Here is a 22306-nt window from a genome sequence, read left to right as displayed (position 1 = left end):
GAATGCGGCTTCTAGAAGCCCTCGGGCAGATAAATATTTCTCCCAGCCCTTCCTTTTAAAATGGAAATTCTAGGCCCTAGAGATTGTTTCTACTCATTCCCCTCTTTCTCAGCTGAGTTAGGCTTGTGCTAGAACATAACCCTGGACTTCTCATCTTCCAAAGAATCATGTCCCTGCTGGAAAGCACACACACACGCGTCCTAAACCACACTCTGGAGCCCTCTTAGATTCAAACGTGATTTGCCACAGAGCATGGGTGAGCAAGTGAACAAGGCTGCTGTTTAAGAAATACTTCACAGTGTCCCTCGGCCTTGGATACCCTGCTGAGTCCCAGTTCTTTGGCTCCTGATTAGGATGTTTTGTGGACAATCAGCACTCTGATTCAGAGCCCCATCCTCCTTTCACCGTTTCAGGGTACTTTGCCAATATTAAACACTACTCCAGAGCAGTGTTCCCTCTAGGCTGAGTTAGTGTGAGCTAGCTCACAATTTTTTAGCCTCTGGCTCACACATTTTTGACTCGGCCCAGGCAAAATGGTCCTAAAAAAGGTAAAAGTAGTCACCTGTGCAAGCATCAGTAGTTTCTGGAGTAACATTGCTTTCACAGCGTTTTCATGGCAGACTTTTTACGGGGTGGTTTGCCATTGCCTTCCCCAGTCATCTACACTCCCCCCCCCCAGCAAGGTGGGTACTCATTCTACTGACCTCCAAGGATGGAAGAATGAGTCAACCTTGAGCCGGCTACCTGAACCCAGCTTCCACCAGGATCAAACTCAGGTCATGAGCAGAGCTTAGGACTGCAGTGGTCCTAGAGGAAGCTAATATATGCAGTAGCTCAGAACTTTAATGCCAGCAGCTCATGAAGTAGATTTTTTGCTCACAAGACTCCACAGGTTGCAGGGAACATTGGTCCAGAGACAGGCTAACCAGAATCACAGTGGCACAAGCATCCTGTTTCATTTCCTTCTTTGAGGATGCTTGAGATGGTTTGTCGTGACTTGTCCTATTGGAGGTAGCAGCTTGCCTGATCAGTTTCACTGAAAATGATTCAGCGGGGTGAAGCAGGTGCAATCTATCAAAACTCCCCCCACACAACAATGTCAATATGTAGAGGTGCCACTGAGTGCAAGTCTGTCTGCTTGCTCTGAGCAACGAGAAGGAAGCAGGACTTAATCTGTGAAGGGAGAGGCCAAGGTTCACACACATATTTTCATGTCATGGCCCTGCCTTCTAATCCAAGGTGGGTGGGCTGTGGTTTTCATTAGCAGAAAGGTGGGGCCGTATTCCCATGCTCAGAGAGAGAATATAGGAGAATGCAATATAGGCAAGGCATCCCACAAGTCCTTAAAATGAAACCTATACATTTGGTTTCTATTATAAACAAGAATTGCATAGTTAACAGATCAAACAGCATGGGTATCTCCTTGAGGCCTAGAAGCATAATCCCATCTGGTATGTTTTGAAATGTTTCTTTTGGAACAATTCTTTCTAACTCAAGAAGCACATCTTGCATACTTAGACTTAACACATACATGCAACTTTAAATTGCTTACTAATTGTTTGCTTCCTAAACAGTAAAATGTTCAGAATTTCACATTTCGACATGCACTAGCCATATGTTGTTTTCATGCCCCTGGTTCGTTGTGAGAGCCATGCCCTTGCTCGGGGGGGGGGGGGGGCAGCTCAAACTGATACTCAATCTGGACAAGGCTGTGATGCAATGACAAAACCATTTGAGGCCTGAGGAATCAGCATGTCTTGCTTACATGAGGAGCAGGGTTGAAGTTTAGGGGATGCTGCTGGATCTGGTTGAAGGCTCAGCTCTTTTGCAGTGGGGCCATATTCCCACCGTGGCTCTCTGCCTTTGGAAAGCCCTCCCCCTTGAGTTTTGCTGCCTGGCAACTATCGTAGGCACCAGGCCAAAACATTTCTTCTTACTCAGGCTTTCAATGGTTTGTTTTTATCTTGTTGAGTTGTTTTTATGGTCTACATCTAGCCTGAGGACTGATTTATGGATTCCTTTTAGACTGCTCAGTGTTTGCTTTGTGTTGTTTTCATGCACCTGGCTTGTTTTCAAATAGCTTATTTCTAATTCTGCTAATTCAAGTTGTTATTATGATTTTGCAAGGGGGGAATCTGCAAGGACTTGTGGGAGGCATCTCACTTCTCCCTCCCCCACTATTTCCTCTTTCCCTTTCCTGAAAAGCCCCCACTCCTCCACTTGCACCTGCTGAGATGGCCTTGGGTCAGCCATAGCTTTCTTAGAAACTGTCCTTGAAAGGGCAGCTGCTGTAAAAGCGCTCTCAGCCCCACCTACCTCACAGGGTGTTTGATGTGGGGGGAAGGTAGAGGAGATGTGACTGCTCTGAGACTCTGAGATTCAGAGTATGGGGTGGAATATAAATCCAAAATCTTCTCCTTCTTCTTCCTCCTCCTTCCCCCAAGAGACCTAAGTGGCAGGGATGGCATGGGAGAAGGCACACAGCCCCTCATCTCACCATTGATACTGCCACCCAGTTGCTTGCCAACCTCCAGGTAGTGGAGCTATTTCTGCCAGCCACCTTGTAACTGGCAAAGGTGACAGGAGGGAGGGCATTTGGAGTGGCATAATGTCTTGAGCCAACCCTGCTTGTAAAATAAACTGGGTTGAAATCCAGTGGCCTGTATCCTACCAACCTATTGAGCAAAATCTGAATACTTCCTTTAGCCTAAAGAATGTTCAAGTAGGTAGCTCTTTCTCCAGTCCTGGAGCCATTTAAATTGGAGGAAGGTGCTTTAGATGCATGCCAGTGATTTCAGACCCACCTTGGGAGCTAGGGTTGCCAATCCCCAGCTGGGTACGGAGATTCCTGGTTTGAAGGCCCTCCCCCACTTCAGGGTTATCAGAAAGTAGGGTGTGGGATGTTGAATGTCCACTGGGCACTCCATTATACTCTATGGAGACCAGTTCCCATAGGGTGTAATGCAGGTATCTGGGGCTTGGGGGGCTATTTTTTGAGGTAGATGCACCAAATTTTCAGCATAGCATCTGGTGTTCCTCCTAAAAAAAAACCTCCCAAGGTTCAAAAAGATTAGACCAGAGGGTGCCCCCATCCTCCGTTAATTCCAATGGAAGGAAGGCATTTAAAAGGAACAGAGTCCCTTTAAATGTGATAGCCACTCTCTTTGGAATTCAGTTGTGCTTGTCACAACCTTACTCCTGGCTCACCCCCAAAGTCCCTAGATATTTATTGAGTTGGACCTGGCAACCCTATGAGCATACGAGAGTTCTTTGAACAGAATGCCATGCTGACAGTTTAGAACTCTGTTGTTGCATAGCTGTTATAAGGCCATATCTACAGAAGCACAACTGAGGCTTCAAATAATAGATAGGCATTAAGTAGTCACTCTGATCCTATTGACAGTAATGATACCAACTCATTCTGTTGCTCTTTATATTGGAGGAACCCAAAGTGGATTGCTCAGCAGTTGGCCAATTAAAAGGAACCTTAATTAGCCTTCATGAGCTCAGAGGAAGTTATTTAAAATGGTAGATTCTAATCCTTATTTATTTATTCCCATGTTAATTTGGCAGTTGTCAGAGTAAAGGAAACACTAGAACTGCTGATAGCCATGTCTCTTATCAACCAGGAAAAAGACATATTCATATGTAGCTGCCATTTGTATATAATTGTCTCATCATTCCCATCTGTTTACCTCTCAGGGGTTCTTAAGTAGTGTTACATCTTAGGCACTCACTACTGCTATAGGATTGCCAACTTCTAGGTAGTGGCTGATGATTTCCTGCTATTACAACTGATCTCCAGGCAACAGGGATCACAGAATCGCAGAGTTGGAAGGGACCTCCAGGGTCATCAAATCCAAACCCCTGCACCATGCAGGAAATTCACAATTACTCCCCCCATACCTCCAGAGACCCCTGCTCCATGCTCAGAAGATGGCAAAAAACCTCCAAGATCCATGGCCAAATTGGGGTCAGTTAACGTAGAGAAAGTGGCTTCTTTGCAGACTCTGTTGCATTATACTAATCGAAATCTCTCTGCTTCCCAGACCCTGAAGATCCCCAAATACCTGGAGATTTTGGGGTAGAGCCTGAGGAGGGTGTGGCTTGGGTAGCAGAGGAACCCCAGGAGGGTAAAATGCCAGAGCCCACCTTCCAAAGCGGCCATTTTCTCCAGATGAATGGATTTCTGTCACCTGGAGATGAGTTGCAGTCCTAGGAGATATCCAGCTACCATCTGGAGGTTGGCAACCCTACCTGTAGACCTGCTTGGCTTCAGCAAGGTAGCTGTAGTAATCTAAACTGGACTAAGGATATGCTAGAGCTGCTGTTATTAAATTAATTAATCAATTATATTAATTGTTTAAGAATTATCTCTGATTAATCCAGCAACAGATATTAAAATAGCATCCATCCTCACTATATCCAACAGTGACTTGGGTGGCCCCTGTGCAGACAACGGCAGCTGTAAAACTAAGCCACCCATTAACAAGATAGGCATCTCTGTCTCCTTGGGGGACTCCCCTGGCATGCAGAAAGGTATTGGGAGGTAATCCTTCCTAAATGTGAAGTTCCTTCAGTCTAAAAGCCTTCCTTGAACTTAAATGGCTTTTCTGTTATAAGAACCATTTAATTTGGAGAAAGGCTCCAAACTTTGTTTAGTGAAGTGGTAGGGTAGAGACCATTACTTTGTAAATTAACCAAAAGGGGAAGGAAAACATTTTAAAAATCCCAATGAGAACTAAATGTGCTCCAAAAGTAAAGAATGTTAAGAGCAGGGGTGGCCAAACTGTGGCTCTTTCACACACATTGTGTGGCTCTTGAAGCTTTATATAAATTTTTTTGCCACTGTGTGACACAGAGTATTGGACTCGATGGGCCATTGGCCTGATCCAACATGGCTTCTCTTATGTTCTTATGTTCTCCCACTGCCCTATCGGCTGGCTTGGAGTAGGCATTTGTCTCTTTAAATCACTTCTCCAAACAAGCCAGCAGGCAGCTTGGGGAATGCTTTTAAAGTTGCTTTCTTTCCATCTCTCTCTCCTTCCTCCCACCCCTATTTGCCTTCCTTCCTTCCTTCCTTCCTTCCTTCCTTCCTTCCTTCCTTCCTTCCTTCCTTCCTTCCTTCCTTCCTTCCTTCCTTCCTTCCTTCCTTCCTTCCTTCCTTCCTTCCTTCCTTCCTTGTCTCACAGCTCTCAAACATCTGATGTTCATGTCTTGTGGCTCTCAGACATTTATTCTATGAGGCTCTTACATTAAGCAAGTTTGACCGCTCCTGGTTAAGAGCAACGGGATGGAATCTTGAGAGCAGATTATAAATCAGTTAAAAGGGGGGAAAGGGCGTTGGAGGAGAAAAATAAGCGGCTAAAGGCCCACACAGCTTAGAGAATCCTGGAAGGAGAGATTCTGAAAGGTGGGATAAGATTTCAAAATAGTCCCTCCCTTCTTCTTGCAGTTCCTTAAGAACCCCCAACATGTTCTCTACGTTACCAAACTAGGTTGCCCATTTTGCAGTCAGCATGGCAGTGGCATGTTAGTGCAGGGTGCCTACCAACAGTAGACCTTACCTTTGCAGGGAAATATTGGTTTGAATCCTGGGCTGCAGTGTGGGTGGAATTGTGCTGCATAAACAGGAATTTCCTGCCTCCCACTGCCACTGTAGTCATCCATGTCCTCTGAAATTACTCCTTTGTGGTCAGTGGACACCCCAGGACATCATGGGGTCAAAGCATGTGTGTGTGTGTGTGTGGGTGGCCTGCAGTCGGAAGGGAAATCAATGAAAATTACCCTGTTCTGTGAATAGAGCATCTTCTGTGAATGAAAAGGCAATTTAGGATCTACCTAATGTTGCCAATTTCTAGGTGGGGCCTGGCGATCTCCCAGAATTATAGCTACTTTCCACACTACAGAGTTCAGTTCTCCTATAAAAAACAGCTGCTTTGGAGGGTGGACCATATGACAATGGCTATATAGCATATGCCACTAAGACCCTTCGCACTCCAACCCACATCCTCTTCACCTCCAAATCTCCAGGAATTTCCCGTGTCAAAGCTGGCAACCCTATTTTCAAGCAATTTTTAAAAATCCTTTTCCCAGTTACTTGTCCTCCAAACCACATAGATGGATCGATGCAACAATAGCTGCCTGGATTTCTATGACTGCCTTTAAAAGCATCTTCAGTTGGATCCATGTAGCTTTCTCTTCCTTATAAATTGTCCCAGCAAAATTATTAAAAGTCTAGATTAGAAGATAACATGAGAGAAGATGAACCAGGAAATCCACAGCAAGTTCACCACAAAAGAGAGACAAGTGGAACGGGGCTGCTCTTCCCACTTTTTGTCCGCCTGGACTCTCTATTTACATAACATTCTGTGCAGGGCTGGCCCTGCCACTAGGTGATCGCCTAGGACACAAGCTTTCTGGAGGTGCCGAATTGGGCCCCCCCTTGTGACTCAGTGATGTTATCAGTGCAGAGGGGGACGCCAGAAGTAAACCTTGCCTAGGGCCAACCCTGATTCTGCGGAGCCACAGAGAAAAATCTTAACATTTGGATCAATGCATATGTGCTATGCACATATTTTTCTCTGTGGCCTGGCAGAATGCTCGCTGGGGCAATTTATAAGGAAGAGAAAACTGCATGGATCCAACTGAAGATTCATTTAAAGAGACAGTCACAGAAATCCAGGGAGGCAAGTATATTGTTGTTAATGTGTATAAATTCGATACTTGATATATTTGATATAGTGTGTATTTGATATAGTTTCCCCAACTGCTTGGATACATAGTTCTCCCAACTGCTTGGAAATGCTAGGAGTGGGGCAGAGAATCCCTAGGAAGGAGAAATGTGATAAAAGGGTCAGTCATCAACTCTCCAGGGAAGCCTTGAGATGGGATCCTAGTGATACAGGAGGGAGGTTAGGAGGCTGTCCCATCTAACCAGAACCCAAGACAGGGACAGTGGTGGCAGCAATACCCTGAGTGGAATGGCCCCACCATCAGGTCAAAATCCCTGGAGGGGTAGGCAGAGCTGGGGCCCGCCAGCTGTTGCAGGGTATAATAGTAACCCTCCTACAATTCTTACTGGAGACAGAGAAAGTATAAAATATTTTAACGAGCTGGGGTGCTGGTCACTGTGGCTTAAGGGAGGTGACTCCCCTCCAGTGAAGAGAGTAAGCAGGAGTGTGTATGTGTGAAAAGGAAGCATAGTTCTGACGGTGGAAGATACAGGCAGGCAGATTCTGCTTAGAGTTAGAAGAGGCATCTTGGGGATCTCTCATATTCATTGGGACCTGCCCTGTAGAAGTATCCATATGCCTCACTTCTATTTTATCAGCGTACTTGGAAATAAATCAACTACTTCCCAAATGCTGTATTTCTCCAGTGCTCTTTCTTCCAAAGGAACACAACCCAGGTAAGTGCTAACTTTGGATCACAATCAGGGTTGTTGGACTGGCCTGAGAAACCATTCAGGAGCAGCAAAAAGAAGGAAGGAGGGATAGAGAAGGGACTCTTTCTACAAGAGACATGTTGACTGGAAATTCCACTTGTGTTTAAAGGTGCCTGGATCTCATTCTGCAAGTGGCAGAGATCATCCCAGGAAAAAAAGCCTGCAGACTTTCAACCTTTTGCACTTTCAGTGTGGGGATGCATTTATAACTTTGATAACTGCTTTATAGCCAGCAGGGATGGAGGTCTGGGGAGTAACGTAGGTATTGGGACAGGGAAAGATTTTGGTAATGGCATTATACCCTGCTTAGCTCCCTCCCACCCTCACCCCTCCCCAGCCTCTAACCCCCAAATCTCCAGGAATTTCCTAAACCAAAACTGACAACCTGACAAGCTTGAGCTGGTGACCCTCAGAAGCCACCTACATGCCATAATTAGTGACTAGATTTTATCTAAGTAGGGGTTTGTGTAGCAGATTACAGGCTTCATCAGTTTTACATGACAAAAAGGAATGACAGGAATTGTTAATTTGTAGACTCTTAGCAATTGTAGACTTCCCCTCAGTGGGTATTAATGGCTCTGGTCAAGCAGCCATCAAGGCTTGATATAGGTGACCCTCTCTCAATCAAAGAGTAGGGGGTGTGTGTGAGTGAGAGAGAGAGTATGTCCATATTGAAGCATACAGTGCTGGAAGAGATGGAGGCAGTCAGGAGTATATAGCTACAAAAACAGATCTCAAGTGTTCTCTCCTCCAGCCTGGTGCTAGCCTTTTCAGTTCTTCATAGTTAGGGAAATGGAGTGTGTAGAACAGTGTCCTACACATTTCAGTTGTACACTATGGATGCATAGTAATAATACCCTGGATAGTTTGGTAACTCTAACTCAGGGATGTCAAACTCATTTGTTATGAGGGCCGGATCTGACATAAATGAGACCTTGTCGGGCCGGGCTGTGTTGGGCTGGGCCATGTGTGTACCTATTTAAGATTAGGTAGCAGAGATATAAACTTTTTAAAGGACACAGACAAATACGATTAAAGATTTTTTTTAAAAAAAACTTAAAACACGCTTAAAACATTAGCACTTGTTAGTCTTTAAGGTGCTTTCTTTGTATTTCTCCCATGGGATCCAGGGAACTGGGCAAAGGAAGCTCTGGCTCTTTTCCTCCCTCCCTAGGGGATCAGGAAGGAGCCTCAACCAATGGAGAAAACAGAGGTTTTGCTCTGTAGCTTCTGTGCGAATGAGCAAGCCTTGCAAAGCAAGCTGAGATGCAGAAGGATGCAAGAGAGGGGGAGAAGGAAGCAGAGAAGAGCCAGTTGCTTGGGGGCCTGATAGGAACCCTCAGGGGGCCTAATTCAGCCCCCGGGCCTCATGTTTGACACCCCTGCTCTAGCTGGTACATTAGGACAACTTAACATCCATATAGTGAAAGGGCTGATTCACATGTTCCCCAAGTGGACGTTGTACAGATATGCACTTGTTCGCATTCTGAAGGTAAGCAGGCTTCAGCCATCGTTAATACTTGGATGGGAAGTCCAGGATTGCTGCACAGAACTCTGTCATAAATCTTAAATTATCAAAGCTTAACATGCAGATTCTTTTGTGGGACTTTTTATAAGGTACCTTTAATGTTGTTCTAAATGACTAAAATGTTCTGGTCAATGACTATAATAATAAACTGAACTGAACTGCACAGAGGCAGGTAGCTGGCAAACCATTTCTGGATGTTTCTGAAAATGCTATGGGGCCACTATAAGTAAGCTGCAAGTCTGTGACTTGACAGAAAAAAAATCCATGAGTCTCATTTTTACCTCAACTTTCCTTAGGACATCAGGGAGGGGTCACATAGTTCTCCTTTCTACATTTTATCCTCTGAACAGTCCTGCAAGAGAAGCTGGGCTCAGGGAGAGGGACTCTTCCAAGATTACTTTTATGACCAGGTGGGGAATAGGAACTTAAATTTTCTTGGCTCTCCTCTAACATGCTAACCGCTATAAGCAGCTGTCTAACACAAAAGAAACTAGCCCATAGAATCCCAGCAATGCTGCATTGCCAGAGGTTTATAAATGTTGACGACCTATGCTCTTGGCTTAGGCTACAGTTTAATGTATAAAAACATTTAATTTGTGGATAGTTCCATATGACTGGTATTGCTAACATTTACACAAGAAGCATTGGTATGCCTACAAAAGCATACACTTGGCCCATAGATCCCTGGTGTGTGTTAATGTTGCATGCACAGGTATCAGTGGCTTGGTCTCAAAGTGACACCAGCTGTGTGGAACACTGAATAGGTAAAAAAAAAAATCTAACACCCCCCCCAGTCATATTTAATCCAGGCCTCAAGCTTGAAATAAAATAATGGCAGGAACGTTTCCAGGATAGCTGAAATGGCTCATTTGACTTCACCCTTGTTTGCAATTTCTGGAAGATAGTTACTGTCTTGTCATTCATGCTGCGTCATATGTAGTTTCCATAGCACTTATCATATCCGCTTTGCATCTCATTATCTTTGGTGGCAATTTGACTTTATGAAGTATGTCTTTGTCTTCATGAGGGCAAGAACTGGTGGTGGACTTTACTGAACTCTCTCCTCCTTCTCAAATGTGGGATTTTCCCTTTAGGTCTTAACCTATCTACATTTATCAGGGCTGGGTTTTTTTGCAGGAACACAGTTCCTGCTGGCTTGGTGTCAGGGGGTGTGGCCTAATATGCAAATGAGTTCATTCTGAGCTTTTTCTACAAAAAAGCCGACATTTATTAAGATTTCTCTTCTCAAGGGTATCACCATTATTACTAGTCCTGTTCCCATGCCTTTTATACATGGCTGTCTTCTATTAAGTCAGACTCTTGATCCATCAGGGGCCATAGGGTGACAAGCGGAGGTCTTTCACAACTCATCCTACCTGATGGTTTTAACTGGGGATGCTGGTGCTGAACCTGGGATCTTCTGCATACAAAGCAGACACTCTATCACTGAGCTATTGGTGTGGCACCTCTGCTAGTATGACAAACAGAAATAAAAATGGGGGTGAAGAAATCATGTAAATTTCTGTGACTCAGGTTGTTGTTCAAGGCTTATTTTCATTTAAATTCTTAGTCTTCTTAGTCTTTGCATGGTCTAATTCCCTATTTTATCTTCACAGCCTTGAGATAGGTTAGATTGAGAGAAGATTGACTTAAAGTAGTTCAGTGAGCTGCATCACTTTAAAAAAAATGTGGCCTACATCTGCCCCCAATATGGAGCTTACCTCCCTTCCTTGTTCAGGTGATTTACTAATTTCTCTACTTACAAATAATAACTATGTTAAGTGAAAAACAAGCTGAATATGACTGATTCCTAGGAAGAGGTTATGTTTGGATTTTAAAAATGTCTCACACAATTACCTACACAGACATTCATGCTTTTGGACAATTCTGACTGGAATACATTTTTCTTCTATATATTCTGTAGTTTAGTGGTTGCTTGAGCATTTTTATCTTACCTTTCTATCCTTTTTCAGGAATACTCAAAGCAGCTTAACATGTCCTGACCAGTCAGGCAGGATCACACTAGGATTGTCCACTGGCCTTGAGAAAAATGTCCCATCCTGCTAAAAGAGGCTTAATGGGGTGTTATTTACCAGGCGCCACCCTGCAAATGGATAGGATTGCTCAATTTCATCACACAATTTGCCCCAAAACCAAAGCATCCCCCTTGCAACATTCCCAATGCAATGATGTCACTTCCAGCAATGTCCCTGCCCACCCCCAGAATGGCAACCCTACCTGGGGGGACAGTTATTTCCCTGTGTAACTACAGAATACTCCACAGAATATTCCACATGAAGCAGCAAGAGGAAATAATTTGCCTTGGCATAGTTTCATAGTGGAAGACAGCTTGGGGGAGGTTAGGGTTGGCAACTCTGCAATGGGAAATTCCTGGAGATTTTGGGGGTAGAATCTGTGGGGGGGGGTTGGGTTTGGGGAGGGACAACAGTTGGATATGATGCCACAGAGTCCACCTTCCAAAGCTACCATTTTCTAGGTGAACTAGGATTGTCAGATCTGCATTGGGAAATACCTGGAAATTTTGGGGATAAAGCCTGAAGAAGGCAGGGTTTGGGGAAGGGAGGGAATTCACTGGGGCATAATGCCACATAGTCCACCTTCCAAAGTGGCCATTTTCTCCAGGGCAACTGATCTCTGTCACCTAGAGACCAGTTATAATAGCAGGATATCTTCAGATACCACCTGGAGGTTGGCAGCCCTAAAAACTGATACCTGTAATTTGGAAATCAGCTGTAATTTCTGGAGTTCTCCAGGTCCCACCTGTAGGTTGGCAACCCTAGCAGGAGCTTGGAGCCCTTTTCACACACACCCACAGCAGCATTCTGAGTCCAACAGGCTCTGCTTTATTTTAATAGCCATTTACTACAGCTGCTGTGTGGCTGGAGGACCTGAGCTGGGTCTCAAAAACCTGGACCCAACTCTTAAAAATGGCAGACATCTAGTTTGACCCTAATATGTTCATTGAGACAGCTTTCTGGTAACATCCTAGCTGCTGATTTTGCACCAACTGGAAGTAGCCTTAAAGAAGGCATTTGATTGGTTAAATTGTTGTCCTCTGATGAAAGTAACCATATTCTGTAGACCTAAATATCAAACTCTCAGATACAAAGGTGAAAGAATTTCTCAATGACTGAACTGCCAAGTGTCAAATGACCAAATGTATGCTGTTGCTTTAATTTAGAATCAACTTACCTCACATTCCATTGCATACATTACTGTATAAGCCAGAGGTATCAAACATGCAGCCCGGGGGCCGAATGAGGCCCCCAAGCAACTGACTGTCATCTGCTTCCTTCTCCCTCTCTTTTGCTTCCTTCTGCATCACAGTTTGTTTTGCCAGGCTTGCTCAATAGCACAGGAGCTACAGAGCAAGGCCTCTATTTTCTCAAATGGCTGAGGCTCTTCCCTTGGGGAAGAAGGGGGGAAGGAGAGCTTGCTTTGCCAGGCTCTCTCAGTTGCACTGCAGAGCTACTGAGCCAAGCCTCTCTTCCTTCTATTGACTGGGGCTCCTCCCTGTCCTGATCCCTTGGGGAAGGAAGGAAAGAGGCAGAGCTTCTTTTGCCCAGTTCCCTGGATTACATGGGAGAGATACAGAGAACGCATCATTAAGACCAATGTTTTAAGAATGTTTTATTTTAATTTTTTTTAAAAAAAATAATAATTGTATTTGTCTGTGTCCTTTATAAAGCTTATATCTCTGCTGCCTGGCATTACATTTTATGATACACATGGCCTGGCCTGATAATGTCTCATTTATGTTGGATCTGGCCTTCTTAACAAATGAGTTTGGCACCCCTGGTATAATCTTGCTCATCCACGGAACGGTGTATTACCAAATGTTATAATGAGTTGATGAGCAAAGGACCAAATAAAAAGACAATCAGTGATCCAATTTTCAGTAACAAAGGATGGATTTGAAAGGAAAGCAATCATGATATGACATATTCCCAAAGTATTAAACGGAGCAGTATGGATTACTGCAGCATTGGTGAAAGGTTGAGAAATGTTGAAATGGCCCATCACCAGAGTAATGCTTACCAAAGTAATACTCTCTGTGCTACTAAATATGAATGGGAATAAATGTTCATGCCTGCATGCCTGAGGTGATCTGGTAGGAGTGTATTTAATAACTGCGTGGCAAGCAGAAACTAAGCAGGCAAGGCCTTGTCTGCCATGGAAATGCAATGGAAGGGAAAACCGTCGCCTACAGAATTTCCTCTCAGTCAGGCAGGTCTTAATAAAGGTGTAGCAGCCAAGCCAGAAGGGAGGAAAAAAATGCTGACCTTACTTGGCATTGGGATTCCTCCTTTCACACTTTCTAGTTATCAGTCTTTCCCCTTCCACCCTGTCTGATCTTTGGTCTCCCCCTCTAATATAAATACAAGAACTTGAGTTCACCCAATGAAAATTGAGAGACAGTCATTTCAGGACAAGCAAAAATAAAGAATGTGACTCACTGTCACATGGTTATAGACATTAAGTGGCGGAAAGTGCTGTCAAGTCACACCTCATAGTAAGGTTTTTAAAAGCAACAGGTGAACAAAGGCAGTTTGCTGTTCCCTGGCTCTGTGTAATAACCCTGTGCTTCTGGGTGGTTTCTCAACCAAATACTATTTAGGGCTGACCCTGCTTAGCTCCCGAGGTCTGACAAGACTGGGCCAGCCTGTGCCATCCACCTTAGGGTGGCCATTAGTTTAGATGGCTTTTAAGAACAGAAGGAGAGTCCTGCTGGATCAGACCAATGGTCCAGCATCCTGTTTTCACACAGTGGCCAAACAGTTCCTCTGGAAGGTCAGCAACAGGGCATAGAGGCCGAGATCTTCCCCTGATGTTGCCTCCTGGCTCTGGGATTTAGAATTTAGCACCTCTGAATGTGGAGGTTCCCCTCAATCACAATGGCTAGTAGCCACTAATACATCTATCATCCAGGAATCTATTTAATCTCCTTTCAAAGCTGTTTATTCCTGTGGCCATCACTACATCCTCTGGTAGCAAAGTCCACATTTTAATCACTCTCTGTGTAAAGAGTTATTTCCTGAATCTACCACCCCGTAAGCTTCCTTTGATGCCCTTGAGTTCTAGTATTCAGGGAGAGGGTGAACATTTTCTCTCTGTCAGCTCTCTTGACCCCACACATAATTTTATAAACCTCTTATCATATCTTCACTTAGTCGTCTCTTTTCTAAATTGAAAAGTCCCAGACTCTTCAGCCTTTCCTCATAAGGAAGGTGCTCCAGCCCTCTAATCATCTTAGTTGCCCTCTTCTGTTCTTTTTCCAGCTCTGCAATGCTCTTTTTGAGATATGTACACAGTATTCTAAGTGAGGCCGCATCATAGATCTATATGGGGGTATTATAATATCCATCATTTTATAAATTTTCCCTGTCAGTCTCAACAAGCACGGACCCCATTAGCCTGTACTTGAAACTGAGCTTTTTTTGTCCCAATTTGCATCACCTTAGACTTACTAACCTTGCACTTCATATGCCACATTGTCACCCACTCATCTGGTTTGTGGAGATCTTAGAGCTCTTCATACTCAGCCTTGGTTTTCCCCATCCTGAATAATTTTGTGTCATCTGCAAACTTGGCCACTACACTACTCAGCCCTAGTTCCAGATCATTTATGAGTAAATTAAACACTATTGACCCAAATGCTGATCCTTGTGGAACCCCACTGCTTACTTCCCTCCATTGTGAGAACTGTCTATTGATTCCTACTCTTTGCTTCCTGTCATTTAACCAGTTTTTAGTCCATTAGAGAACTTGTCCTCTGATCCCATGACTCCTAGGTTTACTCAAGAGTCTTTAGTGAGGTACCTTGTCAAAAGCCTGTTGAAAATCCCAAGTATATAATGTCTATTGGGTCACTGTTGTCTAGATTAGGGATGTCAAACATGTGGCCTGGAGCCGAATCAGGCCCCTGAGCAACTGGCTCTTGTCTGCTTCCTTCTTCCTCTCTCTTGCTTCCTTCTGCATCTCAGCTTGCTTTGCAAGGCTTGCTCAATTGCACTGGAGCTACAGAGCAAAATCTTGATTTTCTCCATTGGTTGAGGCTCCTTCCCCTCCAGGTCTCCAGAGGAGGGAAGGAAAGAGCCAGAACTTCCTTTGCCCAGTTCCTTGGATCCCATGGGAGAAATAGAAAAAAGCACTTTTAAGTCCAACAAGTTCTAAAGTTTTAAGCATGTTTTATTTTAAGGGTTTTTTTTTTAGTCGGGTTTGTCTGTGTTTTGCAAAAAGTTTATATCTCTGCTACCTAATCTTAAATAGGTACACAAATGGCCTGTCCTGACCTGACCAGGTCTCATTTATGTCAGATATGGCCCTCATAACAAATGAGTTCGACACCCTGGTCTAGATGCTTGTTCACTTTCTCAGAGAACTCCAAAAGGTTGGTGAGGCAGGACTTCCCTTTGCAGAAGCCATGCTGACTTTCCCTCAGCAGGTTTTGTTCCTCTATGTGCCAAATAATTCTATCTTTTATTACAGTTTCTGCTAAGATGGTGAGGGTTCTGGAGACTAAGTCCTATGAAGAAAGGTATGTTTAGCCAGGAGAGGAGGTAGCTGAGAGGTGAAATGATCACTGTCTTCAGGTACTTGAAGGGCTGTCATGATGATGATGATATTGCATTTATATCCCGCCCTATACTTGAATCTCAGAGTCTCAGAGCAGTCACAATCTCCTTTACCTTTCCACCCCCCACACGCACAACAGACAATTTGTGAGGTAGGTGGGGCTGAGAGAGTTCTTACAGCAGCTGCCCTTTCAAGGACAACTCCTACAAGAGCTATGGCTGACCCAAGGCCATTCTAGCAGCTGCAGGTGGAGGAGTGGGGATCAAATCCAGTTCTCCCAGATAAGAGCCCACGTACATAATCACTACATCAAACTGGCTGTCATATAGAAGATGGTGTGGAATTGTTTTCTGTTGCCCCAGAATGTAGGACCAGAACCAATGGGTTGAAATTATAAGCAGAAGAGTTTCTGGCTTAACATTAGGAAGAACTTCCTGACAGAGCGGTTCCTCAGTGGAACAGGCTTCCTTGGGAGGGTGGTGGGCTCTCCTTCCTTGGAGGTTTTTAAACACAGGCTAGATGGCCATCTGGCAGCAATGCTGATCCTGTGAACTTAGGGGGAGATATTTATGAATTTCCTGCATTGTGCAGGGGGTTGTACTAGATAACCCTGGGGGTCACTTCCAGCTCTATGATTCTATGGTTTTAATTTGTCTGGGACAGACAATAGGTTGATTGGCTTGTAATTTCCTGGTTCTCCTCTGGATTTGTCATAGAATCATAGAGTTGGAAGGGACTTCCAGGGTCATTGAGTCCAACCCCCTGCACAATGCAGGTAACTTACAAATACCTCCCTCCACAAATACCTCCCCCCAACAGCTGGTAGCCATGATGGTGGCTAATGTTCTGAGGCAGTGCACTTCATATGAGCAGATGAAGCTACCTTATACAGTGTCAGACCTCTGAATTGCCTGCTCTGACTGGAGGTGGCTTTTCAAGCCCTCAAGCAAAACATGGTGTTTCCTAACACCTGTTACCTGAGATGCTTTAAATCAAAGCTGTCAGGGACTGAATCTGGGACCTGTTGCAAAGGTACGCGCTCACAAAGATCTTTATATCAACTTCTGGTAGGGCAATAGAACAGGAAGGCCTGTTGGCGTGTTTCTCAGAAACATCTTGTTGGCTACTGTAGTATGAACATAAGAAGCTGCCTTATACTGAATCAGACCCTTGATCCATCAAAGTCAGTATTGTCTACTCAGACTGGCAGTGGCTCTCCAGGGTCTCAAGCTGAGGTTTTTCACACCTATTTGCCTGGCTGGACCCTTTTTAGTTTGAGATGCCGGGGATTGAACCTGGGACCTTCTGCTTACCAAGCAGATGCTCTACAACTGAGCCACCATCCCTTTTTGCGAGAGAGGCTGTGGCTCAATGGTAGAGATTCTGCTTTGCCTACAAAACATCCCATATTCAGTCCCTCAGCATCTCAAGTTAATAGGATTAGTTAGCAGATGATGTGAAAGATTTTGAGCCAGCATGGTATAGTGGTTAAGAGTGGCAGACTCTAATCTGGAGAACCAGATTTGATGCCCTACTCCTCCACATGAAGCCCGCTGGGCGACCTTGGGCCAGTCACAGTTCCCTCATAACTCTCTCAGCCTCACCCACCTCCAAAGGTGCCTGTTGTGGGGAGAGGATGGGAAGGTGATTGTAAGTCACTTTGAGACTCCTTCAGTTAAAGAAAAGTGGGGCATAAAAACCAACAGTTCTTCTTTGACCTAGAACCCTAGAGAGCCAATCAGAGTAGCTAATCTGACCTTGACAGATCAGTACTATGACTCAGTTATCATGCAGCTTCCTGAGGTCTGATCTGTGAGGGCTTATCTTCTCCATATTACCTCACATAACTTGAGGTATCTACCTTAATTCTGCTCCAGCTTCAGTAACCATAGGTCCTGACATCCTCACTTTCTTCAGCCTCCGTAAAGGACCCTGTTTTCACCACACGGTTAATAGCAAGGCTTAATAGCTGTGCCCGCCCACTGTGATAGGACACTTGGAATGCAGTATCCCATCTTGGGATGTCCCCGCCTTTCAGGACAGGGCTGGGTTCCAGCAATATAAACCTCTGAGCACGGAGGAGGGAGCAGCATAATTTCTTTACTCCAGCAGAGTTAGTGAGGGGGAAGGCAGAGCTGCTGCCCACTGTAGGCCCCAGGATGAGTGGTGGCATCCAGGAGCATTGGCCCCTCCTTGGCATGACTTCTGTGGTCCTGATTCTGTGTTTCCATCTGCCAGGTAAGTTGTGGGGCTGGTGGGTTTCACCATTAATGTAACACGCTGGTCTTTTCAGTAATATTCTGGAGGGGGCTGAGATGCTATCATGGTATCATGTCACCTCCACTAGTGAGATACTTCTGCCTTCTATGATGCTAAAGTTTTAGGACTGCATGGCTTAAAAAAATGGTAGTAGGTGTATCACGGTATGTATACATATGTGTGTCCTGATCTGAATGTACCAAGGTGACCTTACATCAGATCCTGAAAGGAAAGCAGGATCAATTCTGGTTAGTGCTGGGATAGGAGACTACCAAGGAAGTCCTGGGATTACTACACAGAGGGAATGGCAAACCACCTCTGAAAATCTCTTGCCTTGAACATTTGACAGGATTCCCTGATTGCCAGCCCCCCCCCCCCCCCGGAAACTGGCAACCATAACAACCAACCATCCTTGCCTGGATAGTACAAGTTCCAATGAGGAAGCAGCACTATTGGCATGAGCATCTAATGTTAAGATGGTGGCAACATAGGCACATATAAAAGTATGCATGGGGGTGAAAAGTGCCATCATGTTAAGACAGTTGCAACTTGATGGCGCTTTCCACCCCCATGCATGCTTTTATATGTGTATAAAGCTGGCTTGCAGCACAAGTATCTGAGTTTGAAAATTACGAAACAGGATTATAAACAAGCAGTGAAAAAAGAAATCCTAGTTTGGACTCTCTGAATGCAGAATCTTTTCTGCCTGTGGGAACAATTATAGCAAAGCTGGCTGAATAAGGACTGTAAAGCGCTCTGCACAGCTGAAATGCTGCATTAAAAATATGACGAATAGTAAAGAGGAGAGAAACAGGTATGATTCACAGCAATACATAAGTTATGGCAAACTAGTTCCTGAGCCTTAATTGCTGCTGGCTCCAGTCAGGAATATTCCATACAAACTAGAGAAGGGATTCCTTTGATGGTGCAAAGGCTTTATGCTAGCTGGATGGGAAAGAGGTCACTGCCAAGCAAGGTATGGAGCAGAGTGGAGAAGGAGCTCCAAAGTCACCCTTGGGTGGGTCAGATTGGAAAGGAGGTAGAGATGGAAGCTTATTGGGGCATATTTGTTTAAATAGACCTTTACATCCTCTTTTCCTTGCAAAAGGGACCCAAGGTGGCTTATGTCATTCCGCCTGCCTCATTTTGCCCTCACAGCGACTCTGTGAGGTAGGTTAGGCTGAATGCGAATGGCCCAAGGCCTGCCAGTGAACTTCTATGGCAGAACGGGGATTTGAACTCAAATCTCCCAGATCCTAATTTGCACACTCTAACCACACTTCATGCTATAGAATCACCTGCACAGTCTTGGATGGCAGAGAAGGTTCAGATGTAATGATAAGCCTATGGTTTGCTATTCACTACATAATCAAATGGGACCTTGAGCTTGCACCTCCCTCTCTGCTCAGTTTGGCATAGTAGTTAAGTGTGCAGAGAACTGGGTTTGATTCCCTACTTCACATACACCTGCTGATGTGACCTTGGGTCAGCCACAAGTTCTCTCAGAGCTGTTCTCTCAAGAGCAGCTCTCTCAGCCCCAGCTACCTCACAGGGTGTCTGCTGTGGGGAAAGGAAGGGAAAGGAGATTTGTAAGCTGCTCTGAGACTCCTTTGGCTAGTGAAGGTGGGGTATAAATCCAATCTCTTCTTCTTCTCTCTATGGTGTGACCAGCTAATTTGCTATTTCCACATCTGACCAAATTGGCGAACTGGTTCTGCGGTATCCCCACAAATCAATGGATCTATAACTGAATCAAGCCACTGTTTGAAACCCCAGTTTCCAGAATGAGCATAAAACATTCTTCACCAGCTTGGACATACTAGGGAACTAGTTTGCCATGAAGCTGGAAATAACTAGTTACCTGGTTGTGCATGATGGGAGGAGGCAGGGGAAACACAGAAGCCTGAGGATCATCCATGGAGTGGCAAACTATGTTTTGCTGTTGCATCTGAACCAAGCCAAAGGGTTCAAATAGCTGCTGCAGAAGAGAGAGTGAAAAAGAGGTGGGGAGGTGAGATGTGGATGCAGTTGAAGGGTGGAGAGGACTAGAAACTTGGAAGCTGATGCAGAAAGTAGCAGTCAGCCTGTGCAGATACTTCCCACCCTTTCCATCCTTGCCAAAGCCTGTGCCGGTGCAAGAATTTTGGCGCACCACTCCCTCCATGAGTTATGGCCTGTGGCAAGTGCCCCAGATGTCAGATAATTGGGTCCATCCCCAGTGCTGGCAGCTTGTATCAGCAACAAGCTCAAGTTTGGTGTCTGGCAGTTAGAATTCCTGGGGTTTATTGACAGTTCCAAAAGACACTCAGAGCTTGGGAATGTGAGGCAGTATCGGGTATCAGGCTTGATGGGTGTGCCCAAAGCAGGAGGGCATGAAGAACAAGAGGGTTATTAGCGATTGTGACACTAGAGGATGAGAGCCCTAAAGGCTGAAACTCTTGGATGCTTCTAATACTCCCCAGTTGGAGGGGGGGGGGGGAAGCCTCACGGCCTTGCTGATACCTCTGACTCACTCAGCACCAGAACAAATAAACAATCAGTAAGGCAATTGATGCTTTATGGAACAGGAGGGCGTTGGCTTTGTAGAGAAGCAGAGGAAAAAGAAGATCTTTCAGGTTGATACCTTGGGCCTGTGATCAGGTGCAGAGAGCTGTGCAGGGAATATTCCCTTGCTTGTACATCAGAGGAGCCAACTGGATCAGACTAGTGGTCCATCTAGTCCACATCCTGGTACACAGGGTGGCCAACCAGCTGCACTAAAGGGCAAAATAAACAGGCCGCAGTAGCAGAGGCCTTCCCCTGTTGCTGTCTCCTTCCAGCATGGTATTCAGAGGTTTGCTGTCTCTGTAAATGGAGGCTAGTAGCCACTGACGGACCTCTTTTCTATGAATGTCAAATCCTCTTTCTGAGCAATTTAGGTTGGGTCTGGATAGGATATTTGGATGGGAGACCTCCAAGGAACACCAGTGCCATGATGTGGAAGCAGGCAATGGCAAATCACCTCTGAACATCTCTTGCCTTGAAAACCCCATAGGGTCATCATAAGTCGGCTGCAGTTTGTTGGCACTTTCCACCAACATGTTTGTGGCCATTAATACCGCCCCTGACAGTGAATTCCATAGTTTAATTACTCATCACATAAAGAAGCATTTTGAACTTATTTCCCAACAATTTCAGGGGGTGTTGTTGGATGCTAGTACTGTGGCAGCAGGAGAAAAAGCTCCTGTCCACTTTCTCCACCCCATTTTTTAAACCTCTATCATACCCCTATAGTCTCTTTTCTAGACAGAAATGTCTGAGACTCTAAGCTTTTTCTAATAGGAAAGGTGTTACCCCACACCTTGGTCATCTTGGTTGACTTCCTTTCTATGTTCTCTAGTTCTGCCTGGCCAGAATCTTCCAAGAACATGCTCTGTGCTCTGTGTTGCGGCTGTTTACACTCAGTTCCAGACTAATTAGATTCACTGGGGAAATCTATGATTGGCAAGTGCCACCATAAGCAAAGTGGCACTCTTCTAAGCCAACAGACTTTGGTGAACTTAGAAAATCTGCTTAAGACGGAACTGTGGATCTTCCAGTTTTGTAAAAGGCTAAAAGCAGAAGGGGAGTGGATTTGGATCTAGGAGGAAATCGTGCCATATTCAAGACAGAAATTTCTTCATGCCATTTCTAGGACTGAAATTTGATCCCAGCTTCGTGTTCATCTCAGTAGGGGGGAAAAGACATAGCAGCTTGAAGAAATTGGTTTGGTTTCTATCAATAAAATGGAATGGGTGAATTCCCCTCCCCTGGAGGAGATGTAGAATCTCCTGAGTCTAATTTGAAGCCAGACTCCCTTTCCTGTGGTTGGTTTGTATTGTTTAAAATACATCAGGAGATCCTACAACATAACTCTCACATAAGGTGTAATTTGACCTTACAAGATTGTTTGGACTGTGAGACTAAGCAGGCACTCAGTTGGAGTCTTAGCTCAGTGGTACAGCATAGACCTCAGGTTCAATCCCCAGTAACTCCATTTAGAAAGGACCAAGTAGTAGGTGATGTGAAGGTGCTCCCCCTGAGAACTGGAGGCTGCTGCCAGTCAGAGTAGACAACACTGGCCTTGATAACCCAAAGGTCTGACTCAGTATAAGGCAGCTTCCTGTGGAACAAGAAAGGTTGGGGGCCCCTTGCTGCAGCCTGACAGGACTAGCACAAGGGTTCTTGGCATCCTTGGTGAACTATGCCCTTTGACACATACATCATCCCATTAGTCAATAGGGGGGGATGAGAAGTACAATATTTGAGATTTTTGTTTTTAAAGATAACATGGTGATTAAGAACAGGGGATCACTTCCATCTAGTTTCATGCTCCTTAAAGACTGGCATCCTAGACCACCTCCTAGTTCACTTATATGACTGGGTTGGCCCCAGGGTTTTTTTTTGTAGCAGGAACTCCTTTGCATATTAGCCCACACCCCCCTGATGTAGCCAAT

Source organism: Heteronotia binoei, chromosome 5, assembly GCF_032191835.1.
Source record: "Heteronotia binoei isolate CCM8104 ecotype False Entrance Well chromosome 5, APGP_CSIRO_Hbin_v1, whole genome shotgun sequence".
Classification (NCBI taxonomy): Eukaryota; Metazoa; Chordata; class Lepidosauria; order Squamata; family Gekkonidae; genus Heteronotia; species Heteronotia binoei.
This window is presented reverse-complemented; position numbering follows the sequence as displayed.